This window comes from Arvicanthis niloticus, chromosome 11, assembly GCF_011762505.2.
Source record: "Arvicanthis niloticus isolate mArvNil1 chromosome 11, mArvNil1.pat.X, whole genome shotgun sequence".
Lineage (NCBI taxonomy): Eukaryota > Metazoa > Chordata > Mammalia > Rodentia > Muridae > Arvicanthis > Arvicanthis niloticus.
In genome coordinates, this window is record NC_047668.1 from 63,639,843 (window position 1) to 63,656,125 (window position 16,283).

General features: G+C 40.1%; 1 pseudogene; it reads left to right on the forward strand.

Annotated features, from left to right (window-relative positions):
• Positions 1 to 15,076: 15,076 nt before the first annotated feature.
• On the forward strand, positions 15,077 to 15,791 carry LOC117717203 (large ribosomal subunit protein eL13 pseudogene; annotated as a pseudogene).
• Positions 15,792 to 16,283: the final 492 nt, after the last annotated feature.

The window sequence follows — 16,283 nt, forward strand, 5'->3', positions numbered from 1 at the left end:
TTAAATGAAACATGGTATTTGTCTTTGTTTTGTTTTTGCTTTTGTTTTTCTATAAGATCTCATAGTTCAGAATTGCCTTAAGTCTCGGAGATTTGTAACCTCTGGGTTTAGACTTACTGCAACTTAGAATTGGCATGTAAACACTTAAAACTGCCTGTTCTCCCTTCCCAGGGAACTCATAGCCAGCTTCTCTGATTGACAGCACCCATAATTCTGCTGCCTCTATCTCCATCCAGTTTCTCACCGTGTGTATCTGTCAACATCTCTGACTCAAAGTATTTACTTTGCAGGTAAAGCAGCTCTTCCAGCCAGCACTAGCTGGATGAGTGGATCACCCTTGCTGTGAGGACTGGGGACATGACAATGCAGGTACTGTTTTACTTCCAGTGCCCCAGACTCAGCTAAAAGCCTCTTTAAATGGCTTCCTACCACTGCACTGGAGCCAAATACACAGAACTTTCTCAGTGCCAGTATACGACATAGACTCCAGAACCCGCATCTGTTTGGACTGCCATTCTCTTCAGCACTGAAACAATGACATGGACTTTTCTGAGTCTCTATTCTTTTTACATCTGTCTCATCCTCTCCCTCCCCCCAGATTATGGCTCCCTTTTTCTGATCTCTAAAACGTGGGATTTTCTATATTTTCTTTCCTTTAAAAACAAAACAAATGAGGTTCTATGAGCTCACCACTGAAGTGACAGCACTCACTCTCCTCTCTCTCCCCTTCTCCTGCTCTTGCTGCAGCTAGACCATTGGCCTGCTGAGACTGTCTTCCTCTTCCTTTGTTCACTTCTGCACTTCTCTGACTTCCTTTTTTTAATGCAATTCTGTCTGTTCACTGCTGAGAATCCAGTACCTCTCTGCCATTACCACCTCAAAGAGAGGCTGTTCTTCAGCAGTCCCAGCTTGTCCCTGAAGGCGGTACTAGTGATGTCGTATGTTACATTCTGACATCTGCCATGGCTCTGCTTTTTCGTTTTCTAACCTTTCCCGACTGAGTACTGTTCCATTCTGCATGTGTACCACCTTTATTCACGGACTCGGCTACTGGTGGACATTTAGGTTAATACCATTTTCTGGCTATAGTCAATAATGCTATAAAAACATAGGAGTATAGCTATCTTTCTGATAATACTTATTCCATTTCCTTTGGATATATACATAGTAGGATTGCTAGAGCAATGGTACATTAAAATTGCTGTAGCAATTTTAATTTAGGTTTAAAAAAAATCTGTATTCATTTCCATATGGCTATCTGGCTATAATAGGCTTTTACGTTTTTTTGGTTTTTTGTTTTGGTTTGGTTTGGTTTGGGGTTTTTTTTGTTTTGTTTTGTTTTCTTTTGTTTTGTTTTTGTTGTTGTTGTTTTGGTTTTTGGGGTTTTTTTTGTTTTTTTTGTTTGTTTGTTTTTTTCGAGACAGGGTTTCTCTGTGAAGTCCTGGCTGTCCTGGAACTCACTCTGTAGACCAGGCTGGCCTTGAACTCAGAAATCCACCTGCCTCTGCCTCCTAGGTTTTCTTTTAATACCTTTTCAGGATGATTTAGAGGTTTACAAAAGCTATCAGTTAATTCTTCATTAGATAATTTTTAATTCCCCATACATGTATTGTGTGTACACATGTGTGTGGTGAGTATGTATGTATGTGGTATATGGGGAATGTGGTGTATGTAAATTAAAGAATACCAAAGAGGATGCTAGGTATTATTCTCCATCATTCTCTACCCTATTCATTTGTGAAAAGGTCTCTCAGTGAACCTGGACTTGATCTAGTAGTCAATAGGCCCCAACCATCCTCCTGTCTCCACACCTTCATGTCACAGAAGTACATGACCACAGCTGTATGTCTATATAGGTACTGGGGTTTGCAACTCAGGTCCTCATGACAGAATAGCAATCCATCCTTCCCCCTGAGCCATCTCCCCAGCACTCCAACTTTTAAATTTAAATATATGAAACATCATTTCAACTTAGACATGTTTTTATACATATGTAAGTGGCAATCTTAACAAAATTTACAAGTGATCAAAAATTTGCCATAGTCTAATTGGATTCTTGCTCCCAAAAATCAGGGCATATAAAAGGCTAGCTTCTAACGTGGTCATGATGTTCATAATAAATTTTACTTTCTTGAGAGAATGATTTTTAATAGGTACCAAAGGAAAAGAGTCGGCATCATTTAAGGGTCCCTGTGGAGGAGAAGAAGCAGCCCTATTTTATGTTTGTTGATTTGAAAGGGTATTTGAGAAGGGATGGAAAAGTGAGCCCAGGAGATCAATATTCTGAACGATTAACCTATAAACAAATAAATAACACAGTATATAGGCTACTTGCTTTCACTTCACTAAAGACAAGACAACAATAAGTTTGGGAGTAAGGCTGACATGATGGAAATCACTGGATCAGCAGGATGCTTTGCCAGACTTGAAAACAAAAGCACGCGTGCTCTCTTTTATTGTTCCAACCTTGTCAGGGACAGCTCTGTTTTCCCTACTCCTTAATCCTCTCACCCAGATACTCATCAACAATTTAGACTTTTATATTTATTCTCAGAAGAGTGGCATATGTATGCTATTGCCACCAAAGGAAAGGCAGAGGAAAACATAACCATTGGGGGGACCAGAGATAAATCCCCTTTTTAGTACTCCAAGGAAAAGAACAATTGCAAGGTTTGTCTAGATACAGTATTGGACTGTATGCATACCTATGTCCATCCAATCTGATTACAAATCAATAGTTAGCAAGTGTAACCATTAAAATCCACTCAGAGGGATTTTAAATACTCATTTCTTGCATGTTCCCTTCTGTAGCCAATTTAAATGAAGTTTCCACCCTGTGGGTTCAAACACACGCAGTACCTGAACCTCTGCAGATGACTCTGAGATGCAAAGAAAATGAGACTACAAACATTAAGCACGTTAGTCTAGTCTGCATGAGTTCAGTCCCCACACATATCAATAAGCCAAAAGCTTCACAATCCACCAATATTACATTTCTTGCCTTGTGTAAGGGTCTCAAACAAATTAACAAAAAGATCCTCCAGTTAGACCCAAAGAAAGCACAGACTCTAAAAATATACCCATTTGTAACCAAAATAAAAAATTTATTAAAGGGCAATAGATGTTTGTACTAACCAAGATTTTCAGCAAACACATCAAGAACATATTTTCTAGAAAATATCTCTATTTTGATAAACTTTTAAAACAAGTATTAGTAAAGCACACATTTTTGCATTTTAGATGCTCTCCTATTTGAGTTTTTTGAGTTCCAGAAAAGGTGGGTATCATAGTTAAATTCTGGCTTTTATATAAACTTTCAAATCTTACACAATTATCCTAAAGGAAAGCAAAGAAACAAATAGATGAAATGACATTGGTTTCTTACCTTTTTTGATTCTTCTCCAGACCAGAAAATTTTTTTCTTTTGGGGTATAATAAGAATTGATATGCACAAAAGTACAGTAATGGCACCCAGACATTTGCGTTAATAAACAGTCATCTAATAGAGCTGAAGGTCTGTTGAACAGGAGAGAAATCATGTCTGGTACCAGAAACCTAACTGGGGCTTGTGAGAGTCACATATCTTAGAAGAAACCCTATTATAGCCACTTTCTTAAACTAATATAATTCCTAACTGCATTCTAAGGACTTGCCCTATTCCCACAGAAATAAACAGAGCTCCCAGTCCACCCAAGAAGCTTCTCTTTGTACAGACAGATACTATTACAGAGCATCACGGCTTGTCAAAATGCAGAGAACAACTGATCCTGGATGCCTAGCCCAGCTGATAAATTTGCAACACAGCCTCACACCTAAGACTCAGAAAGCATCCCTGAAGAAAGAACAGAAAGATTGTAAAGGCCAAAGAACCAGAGAGTTTACAGCAGTATTGTGTCTCCTAGAAATGACAGAGGATTCTCCTATGAAAACTCAACAGTACAGCTGCCTAAACAAGACCTGAACAAGGACAACCCCAACTTGAACACGGAAGAGGAAACTCTCACATGCCCCACTCCTAGAGAAAGAGCTGCAGGCAATTAAAATCTGCTGAGAACTAGAATTACTCTTCCGTGAGATTATCCAATACCAAGGGGTCAGTCTTGAAAACATACATACCAGCAACACTAAATGGACTGAGCAGGTTTGTTGCTTGAATTTTCAATCCTAATAAGCCCATGTTAAAGGCACACAATCCAGATATTTTAATTATAAGCCATATGCCTAGTTTGAGCAGATCTAGGCCTACACTAACTTATTCCGCAGCTACGAAGCTCCTTGTTACTTGCTATTTCTCCTGGCCATGAAGTTCTGGTCCATTGAGGCTTCCTCTTTCTCTGTCATCTTCCTTTCTCGTCTGTGTTTATCTCTCTGTCTATCTCTCTCTCTCTCTCTCTCTCTCTCTCTCTCTCTCTCTCTCTACCTGCCGCCCCCTCTTGAGCCTCCATTCCCACCTTTCATCCCATTGACCAATCACAGGCTCTAGCCTTTTATTGACTAGTTAAAATGGAGAGATTTTCACATGGCATCACTTGAGTACAGTATACTCTGCTGGTCAGGGGCATCTCCCTCTTGACCAACAGTATTGCATTAGAATACAATAAGCATCAGCTCAACCCACTACACTTCCTCCTTTTCTGTCAAATTTAAAAAGCTCTTGGTCTTACAGTAACAAATAGTACATGGTGGGAACTACTTTGAAACAATCATGAAAATCATTCAGTATGAATTATGTTCAAAAGTCCAGTCTGTATTTTGTAACTTAGATGAGGTACTTTACCATCTATCCTATCTTAATGTGTTTACAATTATGTACTTAAATCATCTTCTATTTCTACTTTACCACCCTACATCCATCTTTTCAAATCTAGAGCATCTTCAGTGTTAAACAACTTAAGTTTAATTGTGAGACTACAACTACCTAATTTTTAACCCCATCAGAGACCTGTTAGGGATCAAAATTACTTGAGCATGCAGGAAGCATAAGAATATAGCTTCCAAAAATTAAAAAATAAAAATGACAGAGACAGCTGACTTCCTCGACAGTCTCCAACATTTTTTATAATGTCAGAGTGTCTATCTTCAGCCTTCCGATCCAGAACATCTGAACGTAGAAAATGAAGTAGGAATTATGAACTTACCTGTCTCAGCAGAGCTTAGCAGTCAAATATCCTGATTTCTTTTGTCCTTTTTGGATAACATTTGTCTGCAGATGAAGTTAAAGCATTTCTTGCCCAATGGCTAGCTTCCCACAGTTGAAGCAACAACACATGGATGTGTTGATGCACATCATCTTCTTTGATGTGGAATGTGGTCCACTGTCAGGAGCAGATCTTCCTCATAGTCAAGAGATCTTTTAATAATAAAATAACCTTAAATGCCATATTCTGTGGATCTCTGATACTTTGAAGACCATCTATCCATAACGTATCTGAACAAGCAAAGAATACCTGTCTCCAGCTATCCATACAATCCGATATGTATATTTATGATAATACAGACTAATATCTAATCTGACTATGAGTTTGATTGACTGACTACTAACTCACATTATTTAATTTTCCTAAAATGTTTGTAATAGCAGCTATTAAAGAACTTGGACTAAACCTTGTATATTTAAATGAATTGCATAGGCACAATGTCTATCTAAGAATTTAAAGGTACCTATATAATGTTGTAACAAAATTAATCTTAAATTTTGTGTCAATATAAAAATTTTATCAATGTAAGAAAACATAATTGCAATTATGCATCAAAATATAAAAATTTCAACCAATACAAAATTATGGCTATAAAATGTTTTTGTTTAAGAGTAGATTCAATAATCTATCCTGTTTAATTCCTTATAATATTCTTGTATCTCGCCCTTTTTCTTCTCAATCCCCTTTTCCTTACTTAAAAAGAAAAGAATAATAGAGGAAAAGAAAGAAAAGACAGAAATCACTGAGTCTAAGCTCCCTGTTTTGTTTCTTCCCTATCTAAAAGCCATTAATATTTGTAAATCATCCCTTAAAATGACAATATATCAATAGCTCATAAAATGACCAAAACCATCCAGCCCAACTTAAGGGACTGAGATGATGGTCTTCGTATGATTGCTTCCTGCTTATGTGTGCAGAATCCCTTTTGGGGACCCAGAAAGAAACAGGAAAGATTGTTTGGTCAACAGAAATCTGGTTGGCATCATGTGTTCTCCAGTCTCTATGTGCCAAGAAAGTTCAAGGCTTATCTGAAGTCCTGACTGTAACAGTCTGAGAGGCTGGAGTAAGCTAGCTATTCTGAAAATGTCCTCAAGCAAGTCTTTAGAGGAAACAGATTTGATGAAATTGAGGTAGGATCAAGCAGGAAGCTGGAACAGCAGATTTCAGCATCTTAGAATCCCAGAAGGTAAATCCTCTCAGGGCTGTCTTTCTGGTCCTCTATTTTGCAATATACAAGCCTTACAAGTAACACAGCTCTGTAAGGACATTTGTATGGAACATGCAGGGTGCATACATCAATTAAGGAAGATCAATAAAGAAAGACAACTATCTTTCTTAGAGATTAGTTTGATCATATGATCCAACTTCAATATAAATTTCCATTCATGCCATCTTAAAGGATAGTATGTAATAATAAGTCATGAGAATTTTGTAGACAGTAAGATATATTGGATGTATCTGGACATTAAAGTATTAAATAAAAATATATAAATTAAGTGTTTATATGTTTGTGTGTGACAAGAACTAAAGAAAAAGATGATTAATTTGAGAATGATTAAGAGGATAATATATAGGGGTGGAGGTAGGAGAGGGGGGAAATGATACAATTATATTTTAATTTTTTTCTTCCTTTTGACAATATGATCTTTTTTTAATTTTTTTATTAGATATTTTATTTACACTTCAGATGCCATCCCCTTTCCCCATTTCCCCCCCCTTAGAAAAAACCTATCCCATGGCCCCTTTTCCTTTTTGCATTTATACATTTTTAAAAAATGTTAATCATAGGCTTTATAAGTTTGGTATTGTTCAATCAGAGGTGTAACCCACTACCCAACCTAGATATAACCACTATCTTTGACTGGTGGAGATACATGAACATCTGCCTCCCTATCTCCCCTCTTTCGCTCTTTCGTCACTTAGCTTCTCCTCTCCTTCTTCTCCTCCTCTTCTTACTCCTTCTCTTCCTCTCAATACTCCTCCCACCTTAGCTCCTCCTACATATCACCCTTCCTGTTAAAATGAAACTTTTCTCTCAAAATACAATTAGAGCATAATTATGCCAATTTGTACCCATGAGGTACAAGATAGTCCTAATACCCAGTCCATCCTTTTGTTGACTAACCAGCACCTCTGTCATCTATCCTAACTAAAAGATTTAGTTCTGAACCTGGCTTTAGGATGAATGTCAGCTGACGACCATCCACTCAAATCTTTTCTCTCAAGGTAAAAAGCTATAAGTTTTCAACCCCGTCAGAAATTCAGAATGACTGAGTTAACTATAATTGTGGGAAGCACAAAGCATAGCTTCTAAAACTTAGCCAATTTATAGAGACCTCTGAACACCTGGACACTCGCTCTACTTCAAAACGTTGGAGCATCTGTTCTTCTGCCTTCTGGCCCAGGATCATCTGACAGACCTTAGTAATGCAGAATTATTAAGGGCTGATTACTCTGTCTAGGCAGATATAATCAGTCGACTATTCTGCAAGTGTGTCCTTTTCTGGACAGTAATTTGTCTGTAGATGGAAAGAGGCAATTCTTGCCTAGTGGCTGTCTCACCACAACTGGGGTAACTCCAAGGATGCTCAATTTCTTCTTAGAATTCAATATAGGAAGCTGCCAGGAGCAGACAGGTCTCTAATGAAAATGAACATTAATACTGAAATGTTTGTCATGTCAATTCTAAGGATTTCTGATGTTTTGAAAACCAACTATCCATGTAAGGTAATCTGGACTGTTGCCTGTTAACTTCACTCAGCTATTTCTAAATAAAACATAGAGAACACCCTTATAATAAACTCCAAGCCATGAATTTGCTATAGTCCCTTAACTCACAGGCTGACCATCTCAAATCAGTTTAAAAAAGTTAAAGAAGGACTGGGTCTAAGCTTTGTTTTCCTAAGTGTGTTATACTGGTACAATGCCTATGAGAGTAACAATATTCATCTCACTCTTATATCACTAAGGAGCTCATGCCAATGAAAACCTTAAAATTTGTAATCAAAGTAAATTGGTGCCATTTAAGAATTTATATCTTCATCTTGATACTAACTATACAGATTTCTACTAATAGGTATGGCTATGCAATTAACCCCTAGCTAATCCTCTCTATTCCCACAAAACCACTACTTTTCCCTAGAAAGACAGCCCAACATTTACCACCTTAGTCCCCAAGCCCAGGGAATAGGGTCGCTGACTCTTCATTAGCTTCTTCAAGCTGATTATGGGCGTTGAGATATTAGAAGAGGAGTGGGGGGAAAAGCAAATTGACAAGCCTCTGATGCTGTGTCTTCACTGCCTCCAGATGGAATTCCCGGACCTCAGAGGTTTGAGCAGGTCTGCCCAGCTTGCTTGTTGAGTAGATACACCAAGGCTGATCATTCTGCAATATACAATTCTCAAAACAAATTTTAGTATCAAGATAGTTTTTTTTTTAAAGAGGGCTGACATTTTATTAAGAATGTTGGTTCTAACGGCTTTTCTTTTTTTTCCCCCTCTTTTATTGGATATAATATTTACATTTCAAATTTTATCCCCTTACCGAATTTCCCCCACCACCCAGGAACCCCTTATCCCATCCCCCCTCCTCCTGCTTCTATGAGGGTGTTTACCCACCTACCCTCCAGCCCCCTCCCCACCCTCAGATCCCCCCCCTCAGTGCTCAGCCTTCAAGGTACCAATGACCTTATCTCCCACCTATGCCCAACAAGGCCATCCTCCCCTACATATACAGCTGGAGTCATGTGTCTCTCCATATGTGCTCCTAGGCTGGTGGTTTAGACCCTGGGGAGCTCTGGCTGGTTGGTATTGTTGCTCTCCTCATGGGGCCACCAGCCCTTAAGGCTCCTTCAGTTTACACTCTAACTCCTCCATTGGGAACCTTTGCTCAGATTAATGGATAGCTGCGAGTATCTGTCTCTGGGTATGTCAGACTCTGGGCGACCTCTAAGGAGACAGCCTTATCAGGCTGCTGTCAGCTTTCCCATCCTGACATCCATATCAGCGTCTATTTTTGGTGACTGCCCATGGAATGAATACCCAGGTGGAATGGTCTCCATACAACCCCCCCTTCAGATTCTGTCCCACACTTTGTCTCCATATTTGCTCCCTTGGGTATTTAGTTACTCCTTCTAAGAAAGACCTAGGCATCCTCACTTGTTCTTTCTTCTTCATGAGCTTCATGTCGTCTGGTAGTTGAATCTTTGTTGTTTCAAATTTTTGGGCTAAATCTCCGCTTATCAGTGAGTAAATACCATGTGTGTTCTTTTGTGATTGGGTTACCTCACTCAGGATGATATTTTCTAGTTCCATCTATTTACCTAAGAATTTCTCAAATTCATTATTTTTAATAGCTGAGTAATATTCCATTGTGTAAATGTACCACCTTTTTTGTATCCATTACTCTGTTGAAGAGCATCTGGGTTGTTTCCAGCTTCTGGCTATTATAAATAAGGCTGCTATGAACATAGTGGAGCATATGTCTTTGTTATTTCTTGGGGCATTTTCTGGGTATATGCCCATTAGTGGTATAGCTGGGTCCTCAGGTAGTGCTATGTCCAATTTTCTGAGGAACCGCCAGACTGACTTCCAGAGTGGTTGTACCAGCTTGCAACCCCACCAACAATGAAGGAGTGTTCCTCTTTCTTCACATCCTCGCCAGCGTCTACTATCACCTGAGTTTTTGATCTTAGCCATTCTGACTGGTGTGAGGTGGTATCTCAGTGTTGTTTTGATTTGCATTTCCCTGATGACTAAGGATGTTGAGCATTTCTTAAGGTGCTTCTCGGCCATTCGAGTTTCCTCAGTTGAGAATTCTTTGTTTACCTCTGTACCCCGTTTTTAATGGGGTTATTTTGTTGTTTGGCATCTAGTTTCTTTATATTTTAATTTTTAAAATTGCAAATAAAATAAGAAAGAATTCATAGATCAAGTCTTTAGACTAGGATAGCACTGACTTTTGCATGACTGAGATCATATTCGTGGTTAAAAGATCATGTGGTGTGAAGACATTTTATTAAACAAAACTACAGCTAAAGTGCAACTACAATAAAGTATATAAAAGTTTATAAAAATAAGATTATTAGTGACATGGATATCATAAAAGTTTTATATATCATAAAAGTTTATAAAAATAAGATTATTAGTGACATGGATAGAAAAATGGATGCCCCAGAATAACTAGAAAGGGACTTGAGAATCAGTTATCAATATTTCCGAGGTATAGCTGCTATGATACATGAGTAGCTATCATCTCTCTGAAATTAAAAAAATGTAACCTATTTGTCATCTATGAGCTCCAGCTCTGAGGTTAAAGGGAAGAGAATGCTTGAGAATACGTATGTGAGAAAGATGAACTAATACAGACAAAGCCAGCTGCCAGGAATTTAGGTCCATGGGGGAAAAAAACTACAACTAAGAGACTTGAGGTGGGGGGAGCATTAAAAATTAAAGCCAACTGGAGTTTATTGCTAGGGTGTTTTCTATATTTTATTTAGAAATAGCTGAGAGGAGTTAAAAGACAACAGACAACAGTCCAGATTACCTTACATGGATAGTTGGTTTTCAAAACATCAGAAGTCCACAGAATTGACGTTACAAATATTTATATATTAATGTTCATTTTGATTAGAGATCTGTCTGCTCCTGACAGCTTCCTGTATTGAATTCTAAGAAGAAATTGAGCATCTTTGGAATTACTCCAGTTGTGGTGAGACAGCCACTAGGCAAGAACTGCCTCTTTCCATCTACAGACAAATTACTGTCCAGAAAATGACACATTTGCAGAATAGTCGACTGATTATATCTGCCTAGACAGAGTAATCAGCCCTTAATAATTCTGCATTACTAAGGTCTGTCAGATGATTCTGGGCCAGAAGGCAGAAGAACAGATGCTCCAACATTTTGAAGTAGAGCGAGTGTCCAGGTGTTCAGAGGTCTCTATAATTGCCTAAGTTTTAGAAGCTATGCTTTGTGCTTCCCACAATTATAGTTAACTCAGTCATTCTGGATCTCTGACGGGGTTGAAAACTTATAGTCCCATAGCCAATCCTGGCTATTTACTTTGAGAGAAAAGATTTGAGTGGATGGTTTTCAGCTGACATTCATTCTAAAGCCAAGAAAACAGCCAGGTTCAGAACTAAGTGTTTTAGTTAGGAGAGATGACAGAGGTTCTGGTTAGTTAACGAAATGATGGACTATCTTGTACCTCACTGGTACAAATTGGTATAATTATGCTCTAATTGTATTTTGAGAGAAAAGTTTTATTTTAACAGGAAGGGTGATATGTAGGAGGAGCTAAGGTAAGAGGAAGAGAAGGAGTAAGGAGAGGAGAAGAAGGAGAGGAGAAGCTAGGTGATGAGAGAGAGAAGGGCGGGGGGACATGGAAGCAGATGTTCACGTGTCTCCACCAGTCAAAGATAGTTGATATATCTAGGTTGGGTATTGGGTTACACTTCTGATTGAGCACTACCAAACTTATAAAGCCTTTGATTAACATTTAAAAAAAAATGTATAAAAGCAAAAAGGAAAAGTGGGCATGGGATAGGGGTTTTCTAGCAGGGGAATTGGGGAAAGGGGATGGCATCTGAAATGTAAATAAAATATCCAATAAAAAAAATTAAAGCCAACTGATAAAGCCAAGTCCATCAACTTTGTGAGGATGTCCTTGCTGATTCCCTGAACTCTGCCGTGCAGCTGGCTGGACTGAAGCTGCTGACAAACATGACAGTCACCAACGACTACCAGCACCTGCTCATATAGTCTGGAACCTTCAGAGGATGTAAATCACTTCTGGGGCAAACGTCTAGTGATGATCGTGGACGGACTGGCCATGCTCTTCAGGATTATTTTGAAGGATTCTACTGCTATTAAATGCCTATGAGGGGTTGTACTGAAGACACTTACTGATGTATGTAAGAATTTCTGGGCGTGAGCAGAGTGGCCTTTCTCTGTACAATCCTAATTTCTGGTAGTGATTTACAGTTGCTCATGAGACAGCATTGGGTGTTGAGTTGAACACTGAAACTGCCACAGCAAGAGCCTTGTTCCTCAAAGCAGCAAATACTGCAAGCTCCAATCCACCCCCAAACCCCACCGTACTGCTTGCAAGTCTGAGTTCATCATGAAACTCTGCCTGTAGCACTTCTGATCAGTAAGACTGTACTTCTTCCATTTACAGGGAAAAGGTTTTCTTACTGCTTATCCCCTTGTGTAAGATACTGGAGAGCAATCCAAGTTTCCACCCATAGGCAGCCAGGCAGACCAAGCAGCAGCCCTCTAAAAAAAACGAATGGCCTAATGAATCTGACCAGATGGATGGTGAAATACACCCATTGTTAGAGGGTGTTAGATGCAGACCACTCCAGACAGGAGGGGCGGGGTTATTCAGGAGATAGGGCAAAGGTGGGGGAAAGAAGATGGAAGAGGAGAGCAAGGTCAGGGGATTCTGTCTGTTTTATATGGGTAGTGACATAGCCTCTCCCAGGTAAAGGTGAGGTAGCCAGGTGGATTCTGGGAGTCTATGGTGGTTGCCTTGGCAACGATGTGGGGGTTGCCTGGATGTGATGTCACTGGGTTCGGAGCCTGATACCAACACCCATGAATGGTTGTTTTAAAAGCATGTTGTGAAACAATGTATTAGGGTCTCTATTTTTTCTCTTAATAATGATAAATGCATTTATACATGGACAGAACATTTCTAGAATGATACATAAGACTTCTGGGCATGGGATTGAGACCTGGGCACATGGATTTCTTTGTGTACCTGTTTCTACTATTTGGATTTTTACTGAGCATAAATTTTATATTTTTTGATAAAAAGGAAAAATTCAAGGTATAAAAACAAAACAAACAATGGAAGATATGTCTAGGGAAAGGAGAAGAGAAAAAGAAAAGAAAGTACCCAAACAAAAGCAGGCTCATTCGGTTTTTATCATTTTAATGAATATAAAGCCAAAAAGTAAGGTCACTGACAAAGGTTCATTTCTTCTTTGTCCTTTTGTGGGTTCCCAAGTTAACAAATATTTGCACAAAGAGTAAGACAACCCCTAAAGCAGGAAATAGAAATGGCCAGCAGAACCCAGTGCATTTGATTTGTTATTGTCAACATGTTTAACCTTTGCTTTCAGATATTTCAAAATACTGGCTTCTGGCATCTTCTGTTCCAGACTGTGCTCTGACTCAGTAGTTAATGGCTGAAGTTTGTCTGGACCTTATCTTCAACTTCTTCAGTTTCACCTGGCAACAGGTATGTCCAGAGTTCAGTGCTTGCCTTGTGAAGGAACTGCTAAGCAGAGCTTGCTGTGGGTTTGAAGGTTGCTTTACAGTGGGCCATGGGAAGAGTTGCTAAATGGGCCTTGGTGCTATGCAAAGCCTTTAAAATAGCATCTTCTTGTACAGAAAGTAAAATTGTTCTCAGTGGTACATACCCATGTCTATGCTCAATGGGATGTTACTTCCCTCCTTCCCTCTCTGCCTCAGTATTTACTTTTTTTAAATGCTAGGTTTTTGTTTGTTGTATTCTGGGTTGTTGAAGGAGATAGATAGATAGATAGATAGATAGATAGATAGATAGATAGATAGATAGATAGATAGATCCTATATGTTTTAATCATGTTTCCTCCCCAATTTCTCTCCCTACCCACCCCACTTCATATCTCCTTCCTTCCCTTCCTTCCTGCCTCTCTCCCTCCCTCATTCTTCTCTCTCTATCCCGCTGTCTGTTTCTGTCCTCCCTCTCCCTCTCCCTTCTCTCCCTTCTTCTCTCCCTTCTCTCCCTTCCTCTCTCCCTTCTCTCCCTTCCTCTCTCCCTCTCTCCCTCTCTCCCTCTCTCTCCTCCCTCTCTCTCCTCCCTCTCTCTCCTACCTCTCTCTCCTCCCTCTCTCCCTCCTCCCTCTCTCTCCTCCCTCTCTCCCTCCTCCCTCTCTCTCCTCCCTCTCTCTCCTACCTCTCTCTCCTCCCTCTCTCCCTCCTCCCTCTCTCTCCTCCCTCTCTCTCCTCCCTCTCTCTCCTCCCTCTCCCTCCCACCTCTCTCTCTCCTCCCTCTCCCTCCTACCTCTTTCTCTTCTCCCTCTCTCTCCTCCCTCTCTCTCCTCTCTGTCTCTCCTCCCTCTCTCTCCTTCCTCTCTCTCCCCCCTCCCCCTCTCTTCCCCCCTCTCCCCCTCTCTCTCCTCCCTCCTCCCTCCTCCCTCCTCCCTCTCCCCTCCCCCTCCCCCTCCCTCTACCTCTCCCTCTCTCTGCCTGTGCACAGAACACTAGAACAAGCACAGCTTCATTCCAGACAAAATCCTGACATAGAAAAGGGGAAATGGACATAAATTCCCACCCCTAACCAAGAAGCTATGTGCAATTGATACGCTCTGGGAAAGGGAAAATCAGTTTTCTTCCGAGTATCCCTGGAGCTGAATGCATCAACCACACTCTGGGCAGGCCATATACCCAGGAATAGTTGGCCAAATAAGCCAGACTACGTGATTTTTTTTTTCCTATGTGAGCTTTTTGTTTCATTTTGGTTTGGATTTTTGAGTCAGGAAGGTCTGGCTGTGGATAGCAATGCAGAAGGCCCATGTTATCTGTATAATTGAATTATAGGCAGTATCATTCTTTATTATTTCTACATGGGATACCCTTTAGAGTATCATGACCAAGCCTCCATGAAATGAGTTTTGAGTATTTGACATTGGGAGCCTGATTACATATACATTGTAGGCAAAATACACTATTATACACGCATTCAATTGAAACCCAAATTAGAACTGATAACTAGTATCTGAAATCTTTGTATAGATTTTTTTTCGAATATGTGTGTATAGTCAAGCACAATATGCTACTCAGAAAGAAAACGCTAATTTGAAACTGTCTTAAGCCTTTCCAGTTGGCTGTTCTGTGCAAGAAGCAGCCATGGTACCCAGGCGGAATGGCATGATCCTGAAGCCCCACTTTCATAAGGACTCGAAGCAGCAAGTGCACACTTGGTTCAATCAGCAAACACCAAAGATCTGCAGACTCAAGGCCCAGAAGGCAAAAGAATGCTCATTGCCCCTTGATTGGTGTCCAGTCCTATCAGGCCCATAGTGAGGTGTCCTACGGTTAGATACCACAGCAAGGTCTGGGCTGGCAGGGGCTACAGGCTGGAAGAACTCAGAGTGGCTGGTATTCACAAGAAAATGGCTCATGTCATCGGCATCTCTGTGGACCCAAGGAAGTGAAACAAATCCACTGAATCACTGCAAGCCAACGTGCAGCGTCTGAAGAAGTACAGCTCCAAGCTCATACTTTCCCCCAGGAAGCCTTCTGCCCCAAAGAAGGGAGACAGTTCTTCTGAAGAACTTAAATTGGCCACCCAGCTAACAGGACCTGTGATGCCCATCTGGAATGTGTATAAAAAGGAAAAAGCACCATCAGAGAAGAAAAGAACTTCAAGGCCTTTGCCAGTCTTTGCATGGCCCAGATGCCTGGCTCTTTGGCATCTGAGCAAAAAGGGCAAAGGAGAGGTTAAAAAAAAAGAAAAAAAAGAGAAAGGAAGGAAGGAAGGAAGGAAGGAAGGAAGGAAGGAAGGAAGAAAGGAAGGAAGAAAGGAAGGAAGAAATGTAAAATTGCAGTCTTGCAATAAATTTTCCTTAAAGCAAGATGATGATGATGATGATGATGATGATGATGATGATGATGAAGATATGATGATGCCTTTAGTTAGTTGCTAATGACATAACTAAAAGTTGTCTACGTAGGTGTTCCAGGTTTTACATAAAAGTTATCAATAACCTTCAGCTAGTTTTGTTGTTCTTAAGACAGTCTTGTGTAGCACAGGATGGTCTCAAATTCACTATGTAGCTGAGGATGATCTTAAACTCTGCGTTGTCTCCCTTCACTTCCCAAGTGCTGGGTTGACAGGTATACAGAACCGCATTCCATAACCTCTGAAATTTTTGTTCTCTAGAAAATATCTGGTGAGTCCCAGGGTAATAAAAAGCAGCTGGCTGATGGGTTTCCTGCATTGCAGGAATAAACCGGACAGTGGGCTGACCTGAAAGAGCTTATGTTTGAGATCAGCTCAGCTATACAGCAAGGCCAGCCTGGTCTACATGA